The following is a 14,309-nucleotide window of genomic DNA, read 5'->3' as shown; positions in this document are numbered from 1 at the left end:
TCCCTCCCTCCCTTCGTTCCTTCATTCTTTCATTCCCTCCTTCTTTCCTTCCTTCCTTTTTTCCTTCCTTCCTTCTTTGTTTCCGCCCTCATTCCCTCCATCCCTACCTCTCTCTCTTTCTCTCCTTTCATTCTTTCTTTCTTTCTTTCTTCCTTCCTTCCTTTTTTTTTTCTTTATTTCTTTTTTTCTTTCTTTCTTTCTTCCAATCTTCCCTTCTGTCTTTTACTCAGAATATTTCTTATGGCTATGGAAAAAATACCTACTGTTGTACTCCGAGGTGTTATGAGTAATTATATATATTAACTAGTTTAATATTAATTTTAATAACCTATATTTATCTTAAGACAAATTATACTAAAACAGCTTCACAAACATTGCAAGATATATGACAAATATTACTTTTCATGATATTGTTTATTTCTTCAAACTAAAATAAAAATTTTGGTATAATATTTTGTGTGTGTTTCTTGTGATTTGAACTCGAGACGTATCCCTTAGGTTTTTTTTTTCCCCTCAAAGATATTGCTCTATCATTTGTGTCACAGTTCCATTTTTGGCTTTGTGTATGTGTGTGTGTATGTGTGTGTGTGTGTGTTTGTGTGTTGTGATGCATGTGTGATTTGTGTGTGATATATGTATGTGTGTTGTGATGTGTGTGGGCTTTGAACCCCAGAGTACTGAGTAGCGAGGATTACAAGCTTGAGACACCCATATTCAGCAGAGATTTAATGTATCCAAGACTAAATTAAATTTCATATTATTTGAATTCTAGGGGCTCAAATTAACAAATTAACATTTAGATATTTATTTAGTTATTAAACCTGAACCTGCAATTTGAAAAATAGTTTTCATTTTTTTTTAAAAAATATACACTCAAAAGTTGAAATGACAGAATCTTTGGACAAATTGAAATATTCTATTATTTAAAAGCAAAAAAGGGATAGTTAATCAAATTTTTTATGTCAGCTAAAAGCAATAGGCTCTGTCATGCTGAATGAAGCAATTTTACATTGAATTAAATATTATCTACTGAGGTCACATGATTTTCTCTTCTTTTAAACCTAAACTATATTTGACATAAAAATGTAGATTCATAAAATTTTTGAGTATATAAAAATCTCAGTTATTGGTCATGTATTTCTGAGGTTTGAGTAACAAGTAATTTCAGAGAACACTGAATTTTGTGTATTTTATGTCAACAGTTATTTTTATAAATTGAATTAATCTCAATATGAGATAACTAAAGCAAGATAATCCATCACTTATCCAATAATTCCAATAGACTTGAATATAACTTATTTTTGAATGGCAGGAAATTCATAATATGCCTGCTCTCTATAGAATAACTAAGAAATAAATGATCGTGATAATATTCACTTTTCTTTCAACTGGCAAGAAAGAACCTCACTATAGAGGACAAATACTTGATTGGAAATGCCATAAAATTATGAAAAATTCAAGTCATTATGAGTTAGATGAAATAGTCATTTTTGAAGGTTAAAAATGAAATCTCTTGAAACTTCTTTATCTGTTAAATAAAAGGTATTTGCACTCAAAATATTTCATTCATCTCTCCAGCAATGGTAAAACCAAACGACCTCTATGCCAAATAGCTTCTCTGCTTAATTCAAGTAAATATTTAGGTATCCCTAAATATTCTGTTGTAGTTATCACAATTGTATAGAAATATTATGCACCACTCTAGAAATTAAATCTGAAATCATAAAAGATTGGGATTAATAATTAGCTTTCACTATGTTGCCATAAAGAGGTGAACCCTTTCAAGTGGGCATAGTCGTGGAGATTTGGTCACTGAGAAAGAGTGATCAAAAAGGATGCTAAGATCAAAATCCTTTCTTCCTCTTCTTTCTTTTACTTCCCTGTCTCCTTCTCCCTCTCCCTCTTCCCCTCCTCCACTTTCTCCCTTTCCTGACTTCAATTCCTCCTCTTTGTTACTTCCTGGCTTCCGTGAATAAACATACTCCATCACATGTTCCTGACATTGGGTAATGTGCCACCACCAAACCAAAGCAATGATGATAAGAAACATAAACTGAAATGTATAAAAGCAGAAGTCAAGATTAATCTTTCCTTCTTTTATGTTAATTTTATAAAGTATTTTGTTATATTATTAGGAGATTGACACAGCATGCTTTCATTTATTATAAGGGATAAAATTTACTGGAAAAAAATCTGACCAACATCGCCCTAATGAAATGATTGATTAAATTAATATTATATAAGGACAAATCTACTTTAAAATATTAAATATACTTCAATAAGAGGCAAACAATTCAACACTATTGTTTGCTATGAAAAGACAGCAGAATTCACCCTGTTCCTCAAGGAAATTGACCTATTATTGGTAGTATTGTCAATTTAATAAATGATGTAAGAAGACTGAAGAACATTTCAACCCAAACTGCATGATATAAAATTTACTTTGTCCTCTGTAAACAACCTTTTAATTCTATGTCTTGTTCCCAAAATGACTTGTATTTTATTCTAATCACATTTTTTAATTAACTTGAAGTGGTTTTATGGAAATTGCTGTTTGACAAAGCAGTTTATGAATAGTGTTTATTGAGGTTTTTTAAATTTTTTTTCTCTCCTGAGGTTTGAACTTTGGGTTACAGTTACATGAGTAAGGCAATGAGTACATTACTTGTTGACAATTGTTACCCCTTCCTTTCCTTGTTGTTGTCCCACTATTCCTTCCTTCCCCCAGCTCCTACATTCCTATCATCCCACCACTCGCAGCATGAAGTGGTGAGTTCGTTTCCAATATACTGTCTTTGTGGGTATCTTTGTTGTAGTGGGTCATCCTGTGTCCTTGTTTCAGCATTTTGGAATTCACCTTCCTCTCCCCAGATTTTATATGTGTGTGTGTGTGTGTGTGTGTGTGTGTGTGTGTGTGTGTGTGTGTGTGTGTGTGTATACAAGATGCACGGTATCAAAATCGAGTATAGTGGCAACAGGGGATATGCCATAGGGGAAAGAACATACAAAGGAAACAACAAAAATGAATAAAATGACGTTGTACATTACAACAGTAACAATAAAGACAGAACGCTCAGACATGTTCTTTACTAACAAGGTAATTATTACAGTCATGTCCTTAACATTTTTGGAATTCGCAAAAATGTTTTGTAGCATTCCATGTGGACTTATATGTTCAATTTTTGCTAAATCTATTTACTCATAAGGTACCTGACAGCTCTCTTCTGAAACCAAAAAGACAGTCTTCTATAGCTTGGTTCCAAACCACTTCTATTTTTAACTTATACTAAGAATACTGTCTCAAGCCCAGTGCCGATCGCTCACACCTTTAATCCAAGCTACTCAGGAGGCTGAGATGTGAGGATCACGGTTCAAAGCCAGCCTGGGCAGGAAAAGTCCATGAGACTCTTATCTCCAATAAACAATCAGAAAACCAGATGTGGCGCTATGGCTCAAGTGGTAGAGCTCTAGCCTTGAGGAGAATAGCTGAGGGACAGCACCCAGGCCCAGATTTCAAGGCCCACGACCAAGACCACCACCACCAACAACAACACCACCACCACCACCAACAACAACAACAACAAAGAGAATACTGACTCTAAGAATCAATAGCATTAAGCAGTCTTAAAGATAGGCTCAAGTTTAACATTTTAGTATTATCTTAGATATCAACAGACTTCTAGTCTGATGAGCCATGAGCCCTCAGAATGTTGACCAAATGTTTTAGTTTGTTTACACAATTACTATAAGTATTTGGACTTTTTGATAACTTATTCAGGATGGCTAAAGTTTTTCATTGTCATTAATATGCTCTTAACATATTTCTGATGCGTCTCTTTAAATAAATGTATATGCATACACATTATGTGTACATATACATATATTCATACTTAATATGTGTATATATACAAATACCTATAGATATGCATACATATATATGAATATACAGATGTGTATGTACATGTATATAGACATATGTGTATTATTTTTATTTGTCTGTATCTTATTTGTATCTTTCTTTCATTTCACCACAGAAACTGTATTTATCCTTTATGTCATATTGAATACCAATGCCTTTGGAAGATATTTATTAATTGGCGTATATTAATTGTACAAAGAAATCTTATTGAAATATTTTACACGCTCACATATTGATCAAGGGCCTGATTAACCTGTTTCTGTCTTTCTCCATTCCCATTGTCCCTTACTTCTCAACTGTTTACTGTGAATTTCTTTGTGCTAACTCTACACACTGTCAAAATGTATTAAAGTGATATTCACCCACCGTCATTGAAAATTATACAATGCTGAATATAAAAGCAAAATTAAAAAATCTAAATAAAAATCTGAATAAATGGGGACATATCATTTTTGTGGATTGGAGGATACAATTGAACAAAGATATAAATTGCCTCCCTACTTTTTTGATCATTCATGGGGCTTGAAATCTGGGCCTAGGTGCTGTCCCTCAGCTCTTCAGCTCAAAGTGAGGGCTCTACCTATTGTGCAACTGTGCCACTTCTGGCTTTCTGGTGGTTAATTGGACGTAAGAGTCTTTCAGACATTCTTGTTCCGCAATCCTCAGATCTCAGCCTTGTACACAGCTCGAATTACAAGCATGAGCTAACAGCACCCAGCATCACAGTTTTATTTATAGGTTTATGACAATTTCTAAAAACACCTGACCAGCACTCTTTGATTCATTGACAAAGGAAAATAAACTGGAACATATTTCTCTGTCGAATATTAAACCTGTTAGCGTAAAATGTTATGTTTGCAGAGGAAATATTACACAGCTCAATGGGTCTGTAAGGCACCATATTAGAACCAAATAATTATTATCAAGGAATATTTAATAAGGGGTAAAACTAAGTATTTGTGGAATGAAATTCTCTTTAATAAGTGGTGATAGGTTAGACAGTATTGGGGAGAATTAAAGAGTGAAAATTGACTTATTGAAATATTACCTTCAAGCAGGATTAAAACATGAATATAAAACAAAAGGAGTGATGTAAACGTAAAGCAAAGAAAGATGTCTTGACAATTTTGGAGATGAAGCATTCTTAACTTACACATTAAAATTATACGAAAGGAAAACTTGATATAGTCGAACTCAATAAAAGTGTAAAATAATTTGGTCTGTGAAAGCTCATATACAATTAGTGAATAGAATTTGGGAGCAGGGTCTCATCAATTTCGTCCTAGCTACTTGGGACGCTGTGATTTGAGTATTGCTGTTTGAAGCCAGACCACAAAATAAAGTCCCTGAGACTCTTAACTCTGATTAATCAGCAAAACACAGATGTGAGGTATGACTCAAAGGGTTAATTGTTAACAAAATGCAACAAATCTCAGGGACCTGAGTTCAAGCCCCAAGACGGTACATACATGTACAAAAGTAATGGTAGTAATTCTAATAGTGATGAAGATGATGATGATGATGATGATGTTGATGATGATGAAGGGTACTCATAGTCAAGGATAAAATATTTGCATATCTTATAACTGAAGAATGCCTCAAATCTAGACGTGCATAGAACTCTCAAAAACTAATAAGAACATCAATTCAAAACCAGCAAAATACATCTTGTGTAAAAGAAACACAAGTAAAACATCATCAATCCTCAAATAAATGCACATTAAAATAAAATGACATCACAGAACATGTATGAGAATTACTTAACATAAAACAATAATGACCTTAATACTGATATCAAGAAACAGAGAAACTGAATGCTGGTAGAAATGTCAAATTGGAAAGTTAATTCTGAAAACATTTTGACAGGTTCCTAGAATATGAAATATGCAACCATCCACACCATAGCACAGGAATTGAGCTCTTCAGGCTTTGTCTCATAGAAATAAAATGTAACATTCACCCAAAAGCCAAAACACAGGATAATAACAGCATTATTTCCTCTAGTCACAGGATAATAACAGCATTATTTCCTCTAGTCAAAGAAATGGAAATCAATTCAGGCTTTCTTCAGGTAAATGGGAAACGAATTTTGCTACATTCTCTAATAACAGAACCCAAAGGCAACTCGAGTGAGTACAATACAATATTAAGGCATAAAATAACTGGGAATAATCTACCATAGATTTGAAGGTAATCTTAAAAGCTTATTTATTGCATGGTATAGAAGTCGGTTGCCAGGATGAAACAGGCTTGGGATGGGACAAAGAGAAGTAGTGGGTTTAATTATTAAAGGGAAACATGAAACAGACTTATTTTTGGTAAAGTAATGTATCTGTAGATATGGGATATTCATATAATTGATAAAAATATATTGGACTTAATATGTGCACAAAGTAATTAAAATAACTGAAGTATTTGTGAAATATTAATGTCATACTTGTGATGTCATACTATATATAAATAAGTTGGAAAAAGTATTCAACGGATTTATCTGTGTTATCATAACATCATAAAGATCCATATTAACCTCAGTAGACTTTAATGATATCTAGAAAACAGAAGTCAACATTGAATGTTTACATTGAAAAATAGTCTAGGTTCAAGTTTCAGATGAATCATACCTTGCTAATCAGAAGACAGATTTAGAAGACTGATATCAGGGCCAGTTTTGACAAAATTCGTGAAAAATTACCAAAAAATAAGCTAGATATAGTGTAAATTCCCTGTTATCTCACACTTTTGGAAGCCATAGGTAGATATCATCGCTCATGGAGATTTGGCCTGAAAAATAATCTAAAGTGGTTAGATCCTTAGAAACTTCAAGCACCAGTAGTGCCAAAGGAACAAAGAAAAGAAGAAAACAGAAAGGAAAGGATAGAAAAGGAAACTATTTCCTCTTCATACTTGTAGTTTCATGTCGTCATTAGGTACAAGAATTGAGAGTATTTGTTTACTGTTTGAGGATTCAGGCCTCTCTAATATGAAAGCATTTATTTCAAATAATTATTGTATTAATACTATTTATTAACTTATTGTTCTTGGAGATTGAACCCATGGCTTTGTACATATTAGTCTAGTTCTACATCTGAGCAGTATTCCAGCTCTCGTACAGTTTTAGAAATTGTTTATGAATTCTTCAATAGTTAGCTATTCTACTTTTCATCTTATCTTTTCTCTCTCACCTTTTCCACTACATATTTTAGTTCATGTGTTGAAAACTTTCCTCAATTTTATCTTCTATACGTAGAATCTTGCTGCTGAGTTTACAGAGAAGTCGGTTTTTTATGACACCTTTTAAAAATATATACATATATATGTAATTCACATGTATGATTGATTCTTAGAGTTCATTACAATAAGCAACATTTATCTCATCATATGCACATTGGTATTGAGCCATTGTGATCCTCTCCTAAGAATAGCTTCCCTTCTTCTTGCCATGCGAATGCTTAGAGGGCTGTTAGTTAATCATGTCCAAGTGTAATTATTTGTCTTTTACTATCTGTTGTATTAAATTGTAGATTTATGGACATGGTGCAATTATTACAAATGAGGAAAACCATGCAGCATATATTTAATTGGACCTGGCTTATTTCACTTAATATCATTTTTTTCCAGTCTTTCCATTTCCTCAGGAATAGTGTAATGCCATTCTTTCAGATGGAAGCACAGAATTCCATCAATACAAGAGAATTGAAAACCCAGAAATGAATCAACTCCTATAGGCACTTAATCTTTAATAAGGGAGCCAGAAACACAGGATGGATGAAAGACAGCCTCTTCAAAAAATTGTGCTGATAGAATTGACTTTACTCAGAAAACTGAAGTTAGATCCTTATATATCCCCCTGCACCAGAATTGATGCCAAATGGATCACAGAACTCAATGTAAGTCCAGATACCTTGAGAATGTTACAGTAAGAGTTAGAGGAAACTCGAGGGCTCCTTGGCACAGGTCACAACTTCCAAAGTAAGTCTGGATAAATGAGATTACATCAAACAAAATCAATCATTTGTCAGACTCAAAAGCCATGAAGAAAAAAGTGATAGTTTAGCACAGATTTATTAGGGAGCAAACCTATAGATGAGAGTCTCAGCCAATGCTAAACCCTTACTGCATTTTATAACTAGGTTATTTATTATGGTTTTACATGAATACAAGTGTTTTCTGATGGGGATTAGTAAGAAAACAACTAATGTTAAACACAGATAACATGTAGAATGAGTTGTAGCTGGAGAAAGGGCGGGATTAAGGCGGGGGGGGGGTGTAGTTCAAAGACTTGATTTGGTGCCAGCGAAGTAATGTAAAGCTGCACAAAGGAAGAGGTGTAAAGCAGGAGTGGTTATAAACAAAAGCACTGGTCTTAAGCCTCAAAATAAGGACCCCAGTCGTGTGAACAAAACAGTCTCTAACATGAGATTCTTTTTATATTAACAAGAACGATTTTAGATTTTTAGAGTGGGATGGTGCATAGTCACAGGCAATGTTTGCTATGTCAGGTAACCCAGTCTGCTCTTTCAAATATTACCCAATAGCCAGGTTTCAATTGAAATGACTACAATGAGATTGTACAAATGAGACTGTGACTTTTCCCTCTCATGAATCAAAATTCTGTCAAATGATTTCTGTCTTCCAGATGTTTGCACATTTCTCATGATCTTTTCTACTATTTTGTCTTCATTATTGATGTTCATAATATTTTTTGTAGTTGTCTTGTGTGTGTATGACATTTATAGGGCTTGAACTCAATGTTTATTGTATCTCTTGTATTTTTTTGTTCATGGTTGATGACAATCTATTCCTTGAGCCACATCTTCACCTTCTGCTTCTTGTCTATTTAGACTGACATTTAACCCAAATCTTCAGGTCTTAGCCTCCTGAGTTTCTAGGATTCTACACATGAGCCGCAAACACCAAGTTTTACTTTACCATTATTTTAATTATGTGTTAGAAGAAAGTGGAAGCATATTTGTGTTAAGTGTGCAATTTTCAAATATAAGTTTGACTCAATTTGATATAATGTAACTGTTATCAATTTTAAGTTAAATCAATGAATATTACACATTCCCAAGAAATATAATTGGAAACAAAAGGCATAATTTTGTTCTTAAAACAAGTAATGGAACCATTAATTTCTTTCACTTTACAAATCATGTTTTATATAACTTTAATTAGCAGACTTCCATGACTATAAGTAAATCTAATTATTGTATACCACAAGATGTAAAATGATTATAGTTAAGAGTAGATATTTCATCAGAGCCAGAAGATAAGATTTTGAGCATTCTCACTAAAAAGAAATGTTACACAACATATACCTGAATGGGATTACCATTGAATACTTCATAAATAGGTAAAAACTAATTGTGTAGCTAGGTGCTAGCGGCTCATGCATGTAATCTTAGCTACTAAGGAGGCTGAGAGCTGAGAATCATGGTTCAAAGCCAGCCTAAACAGGAAAGTCCATGAGACTCTTATCTCCAATGAGCCACCAGAAAACTGGCAGTTGCTCAAGACAGAGAGCACTAGTTTTGAGCTGAAGAGATGAGGGACAGTGTCCAGGCCCAGATTTCAAGCCCCATGACTGAAAATAAACTAAAAAAGTTAAAAATAAACATATTTTGACATAAATATTAAAATATATTCTAAAAAATTTAATTTCCTTTTTCAAGTTTTTAAAGTTTTCATCATAGAGGTCCTTCACTTCTTTGGTTAAGTTAATTCCAAGGTATTTTGTTTTTGAGGGCTATTACAAATGGAGTTACTTTCCTAATTTCAGCCACACTTTTCTCATTGTTGGCATACAGAAAAGCCATTGTTTTTTGAGGGTTAATTTTATACCCTGCTACTTTGCCAAAGTTTTGAATCAGCTTGAGTAATTTGGGAGTGGAGTCTATGGGATACTTTAAATACAAGATCATGTCATCTGCAAAGAGGGAGAGTTTTATTTCTTCTTTCCCTATTTGGATACCTTTATGTCTGCATCATGTCTTATTGTTGTAGCTAGGCATTCTAATAGTAGGTTGAAGAGAAGTGGAGAGTGTGGACATGCTCCTGGATTGGAAAGATTAACATCGTGAAAATAGCAATACTTCCCAAGGCTATCTACAAATTCAATGCGATACCTATCAAAATTCCAACCTCATTCTTCAAGGAAATAGAAGAGGCAATCCAAAAATTCATATGGAACAATAAAAGACCCAGAATAGCCAAAACACTCCTCAACGGAAAGAACACTGCTGGAGGAATATCAATACCAAATTTCAAACTCTACTATAAAGCCATAGTAATCAAAACAGCTTGGTACTGGCACAAAAACAGACCTCAGTACCAATGGAATAGAATTAAAAACCCAGAAATGAATCTACAGACATATAGCCATCTAATAGTTGATAAGGGAGCTAAAAAAATAGAACGGAAGAAAGACAGCCTCTTCAGGAAATGGGGCTGACAAAATTGGTTAACTACTTGTAGAAAACTAAAGCTGGATCCTTCTATATCACCCTGTACCAGAATCAACTCCAAATGGATCAAAGACCTCAGAGTCAAAGCAGACACTCTAAAAACATTACAGGATGGAATAGGAGAAACCCTAGGTCTCCTTGGCTCAGGTCGAAATCTTCTTAAAAGAGACCCGGAAACACAACAAATCAAAGAAAGGTTGGACAAATGGGATTGCATGAAGTTGCAGAGCTTCTGCATGGCAAAGGACATAGCTAGCAATATTAATAGAAAGCCCACACATTGGGAGAAGATCTTCACTAGTCATACAATGGACAAGGGTCTCATATCTAGAATATACTTGGAACTCAAAAAATTAAATCCCCCAGGAACAAATCCTCAAAGAAACAACTGCCCAATAAATAAGTGGGCTAATTACTTAAAGAGTAACTTCTCTGAAGAAGAAAGAAGGATGGCTAATAGACAAATGAAGAAATGCTCAACCTCCCTAGCCATAAAGAAATGCAAATCAAAACAACATTGAGATACCACCTCACCCCAGTTAGAATGGCAAAAATCAAGAAATCTAATAACAACAGATGCTGGAGATGATGTGGACAGAAGGGAACCTTACTGCATTGTTGGTGGGAGTTTAAACTTGTCCAAACTCTTTGAAAAGTATTATGGAGGTTCCTCAAAAGACTCCACATAGAGCTCCCCTATGACCCAGCAGTCCCACTTTTGGGCATTTACCAAAATGTTTACACATAAGACCACACTAAAGCTACCAGCACAACTATGTTTATTGCAGCATTATTTACCATAGCTAAGATATGAAACCAACCCAGATGCCCTTCAGTAGATGAATGGATCAAGAAAATGTGGTATATATACACAATGAAATTCTATGCCTCCATCAGAAAGAATGACATTGCCCCATTTGTTAGGAAATGGAAAGACTTGGAAAAAATTATATTAAGTGAAGTAAGCCAAGCCCAAAGAAACATAGGTCCCATGATTTCCCTTATTTACAATATCTAGTATATGTATGAGTCAAGCAGAAAAGGTCAGATAAGGTGATGTCAGGAAAATGAACCCTAAGATATGTATTTTAAATGTTTTTTTTCTTTCATGCATTTGTTTCTAACGGAATTATAAGATTATTTCTTTGTTGCTTTGTATGTCCCTCCCTTACAGTATAACCACTGCTTTCACTGTATTTGATGTCGGTATAATTTGTGGTGGGGAAGGGGAAAAACAAGTCGTTTAAATAAGGATACATGTGGACCTGTTGCAACAATGAGAAGTAAAAGTTGTCATGTAGAAAACGAACTTTACAACTTGGGGTGGGGAGGATTGGGTGGGGATGGAGGGAGCATGGGAAGTTATGGGAAGGTTAAACAAAGGAGGAGGCTACAATGCTTGATAAGAAATTTACTCACTACCTTGCCCATGTGCTTGTAACCCCTCTGTACAATATTAAACTAAAATAACAAAAAAAGAGAAAAAAAATTCTAAAAAATTTAAATCTTCACTAGATATAATAGTTTATATAAATGTAGAGCAGTGTTTTCTGGTTTTAGTTGTCATTGAATCAATTGTGTAAATCACACATTTCTCAGTCAATTCATATTTGTATGTTTATACACTTATATGCCATAAGTATAATTAACTGATAAGCGATAGTCAGTGCTGTTTTATTAATCTCCCTAGGGTTTCTAACATTAACCCATCTACCCTAAAATCGATATGTCTTCAAACCTTGTAAAAGGTTTCATCTCATTAGATCAGAAAATTATAAGCCATAATCATTGTTTGGAACAAGTGTAACATTTTACATGCATTTCACTTAGTTTAAGAACCAAAACATTCAAATCATCTTAACCATACCAGTATTAGCAAAATGTCTTCTGAGCTTTTCCGTCTCTTAAGAGATGAAAATCTTTAATTATACATCTTTTTTTCTGTCCAACATCTTATATCTTAGGAAGATCTTTTTGTGTAACCCTGTGTTCCTGATTAGAAGACTGGAACAAAGGCAATAATGAAAATAGCCAAGGAAAATACTTGAAAACAATGAAAAACAATCGCATACACTCCTGTTTTCACCGGTTTCAATGAGAATATGCCTTAAAGTTTCATGCTTTTTATTATCATTCAAAGAGCAATAATTAAACTTGAATTAGCAATGAAGAAGAGAAAAGAAAACTTTGTTTGAAAACAGCTTGACTGAACAATCCAACATAAGCATAATGAATTTATATCGTTTTTCTATGTTGTTGCCAAAATTATAGAGAGCAACACCCAAAAGCAGGAAAGTAACTAAGCCAAAGCAGTAACGTTTTGCTATAAAATAATTGTGAGGTTCTGACTCTTTCAAAGTCAGGCTTGCAAAGAGGAAAAGTGTATTTGATTTAGTGTGAATGACAAAAATTATAAAATTCCTTTATTAATGTTTTACATATCTTGACTAGGATTTCTCATGTTGGAGAAGAGGAAAGATATGTAAAAGTTCAAGATTGTTTGACTATTCCCCAAGATCATTCTTATTTATCAGTTATAGCAACACAAGTAGCTTTGGTTACTCTTAGAATCATGCTTGTTTACATTTAGAATCTTTATTAGTTGCTGGGTTATAACTGCAAACCCTTGAGTATTAATAAAAAGTCATTTCCTAAGTGTGGAAAGTTGCTGTGAAAAGAAACATAAAATACCAAAGACTTAGCATAGTGGAAACTATTTTCTAGCTATATCACAATCTGTAGGTGTAGATTTTGTTTCACATTGTTCCAGGGGACCCATTTTTGTTATCTTCTTTTTCAACATCTAGTGATCCTATTACATCCTATGACATCCTGGGAATCTATATCTTCACTGGATTCTCTAATTTCTGTTGGAAAGTTAGGAAGAGTAGGAAATTTAGTTTTTGTTTCTGTCATCATATTTTGTATTACTTTAGACACTATAATTCAAAATGACATAAATTTTCTTTATAATATTAGGAGACAGATTTCATTTCCATATTCTTACGCTAGCCTTCTACATAAGTTTAGTAGTTAGTAATCCCAAAATGTGAAAATAATGTTAGGGAGCTTCTTATTTAGATATTATTTAGAATTTCCAGACTTCATTAATGAAGGCCTTTAGTAGAATTTACATCATACACGTGTACAAAGCCGGTGGCAACTTTTTCTTATTCTTAGAAACTAGGACATGTGGTGTCCCTGTAGTTGCATCAGGAAAAGGCTGAAATTTAGTTAGTTTACAAAACCAAATCTCCTGCAAAAAAATTTCTACAAGTTAATTGGCTTGAATAATGAATATTTTCATTTTACACTTCTAAAGGAAAGAAATCTAAAAGAAGTCTCACTAGATTAAAATCAAGCCATCTACAGAGCTAAAATATTTTTCAGATGATTCTAGTGGAAAAGTCATTTACTTCCTGTTCTGCTTTCCACAAACTTCAGAATCTGGGTGGTTTTCCTTTATCTTCTAATGTAGCATCTTTACATCTTTCTGATGGTTCTTACCTAATCATGTCCCTTTGAACTACAGCTGGAACTTTTAAGTATCCGTTTGAGTATACTTTCCCCATCGGATAATTATTCAAATTTGTGTTCCTTGGGTAATGAAAGGTGATTGTTTTACAAAATTATATATAAAATGTAAATCTACATTTGAGGGATTAGATGTATGGGGACTATGTATATTTTGAGAAGGTATTTTACTGCCTACCAAAATGAGTGTGTAAGCATTCTTTCTACTATCATATGTTATCCTTCCATTAATTTTGAACAACATATTTCTTCAATGAAATATAACTAAAAAAAATTTAGTTCCTGAAAGCATTTAATCCTGATTAAAACATTGTCATGTAAAAGAAATCTTAAACGCTAAAGAGCAGCTCTTGAAACAGTTCTGGAACTATCACTTTTTATACACTTTGCTT

Source organism: Dipodomys spectabilis, unplaced genomic scaffold, assembly GCF_019054845.1.
Source record: "Dipodomys spectabilis isolate Male_0828 unplaced genomic scaffold, ASM1905484v1 ptg000078l, whole genome shotgun sequence".
Lineage (NCBI taxonomy): Eukaryota > Metazoa > Chordata > Mammalia > Rodentia > Heteromyidae > Dipodomys > Dipodomys spectabilis.
This window is presented reverse-complemented; position numbering follows the sequence as displayed.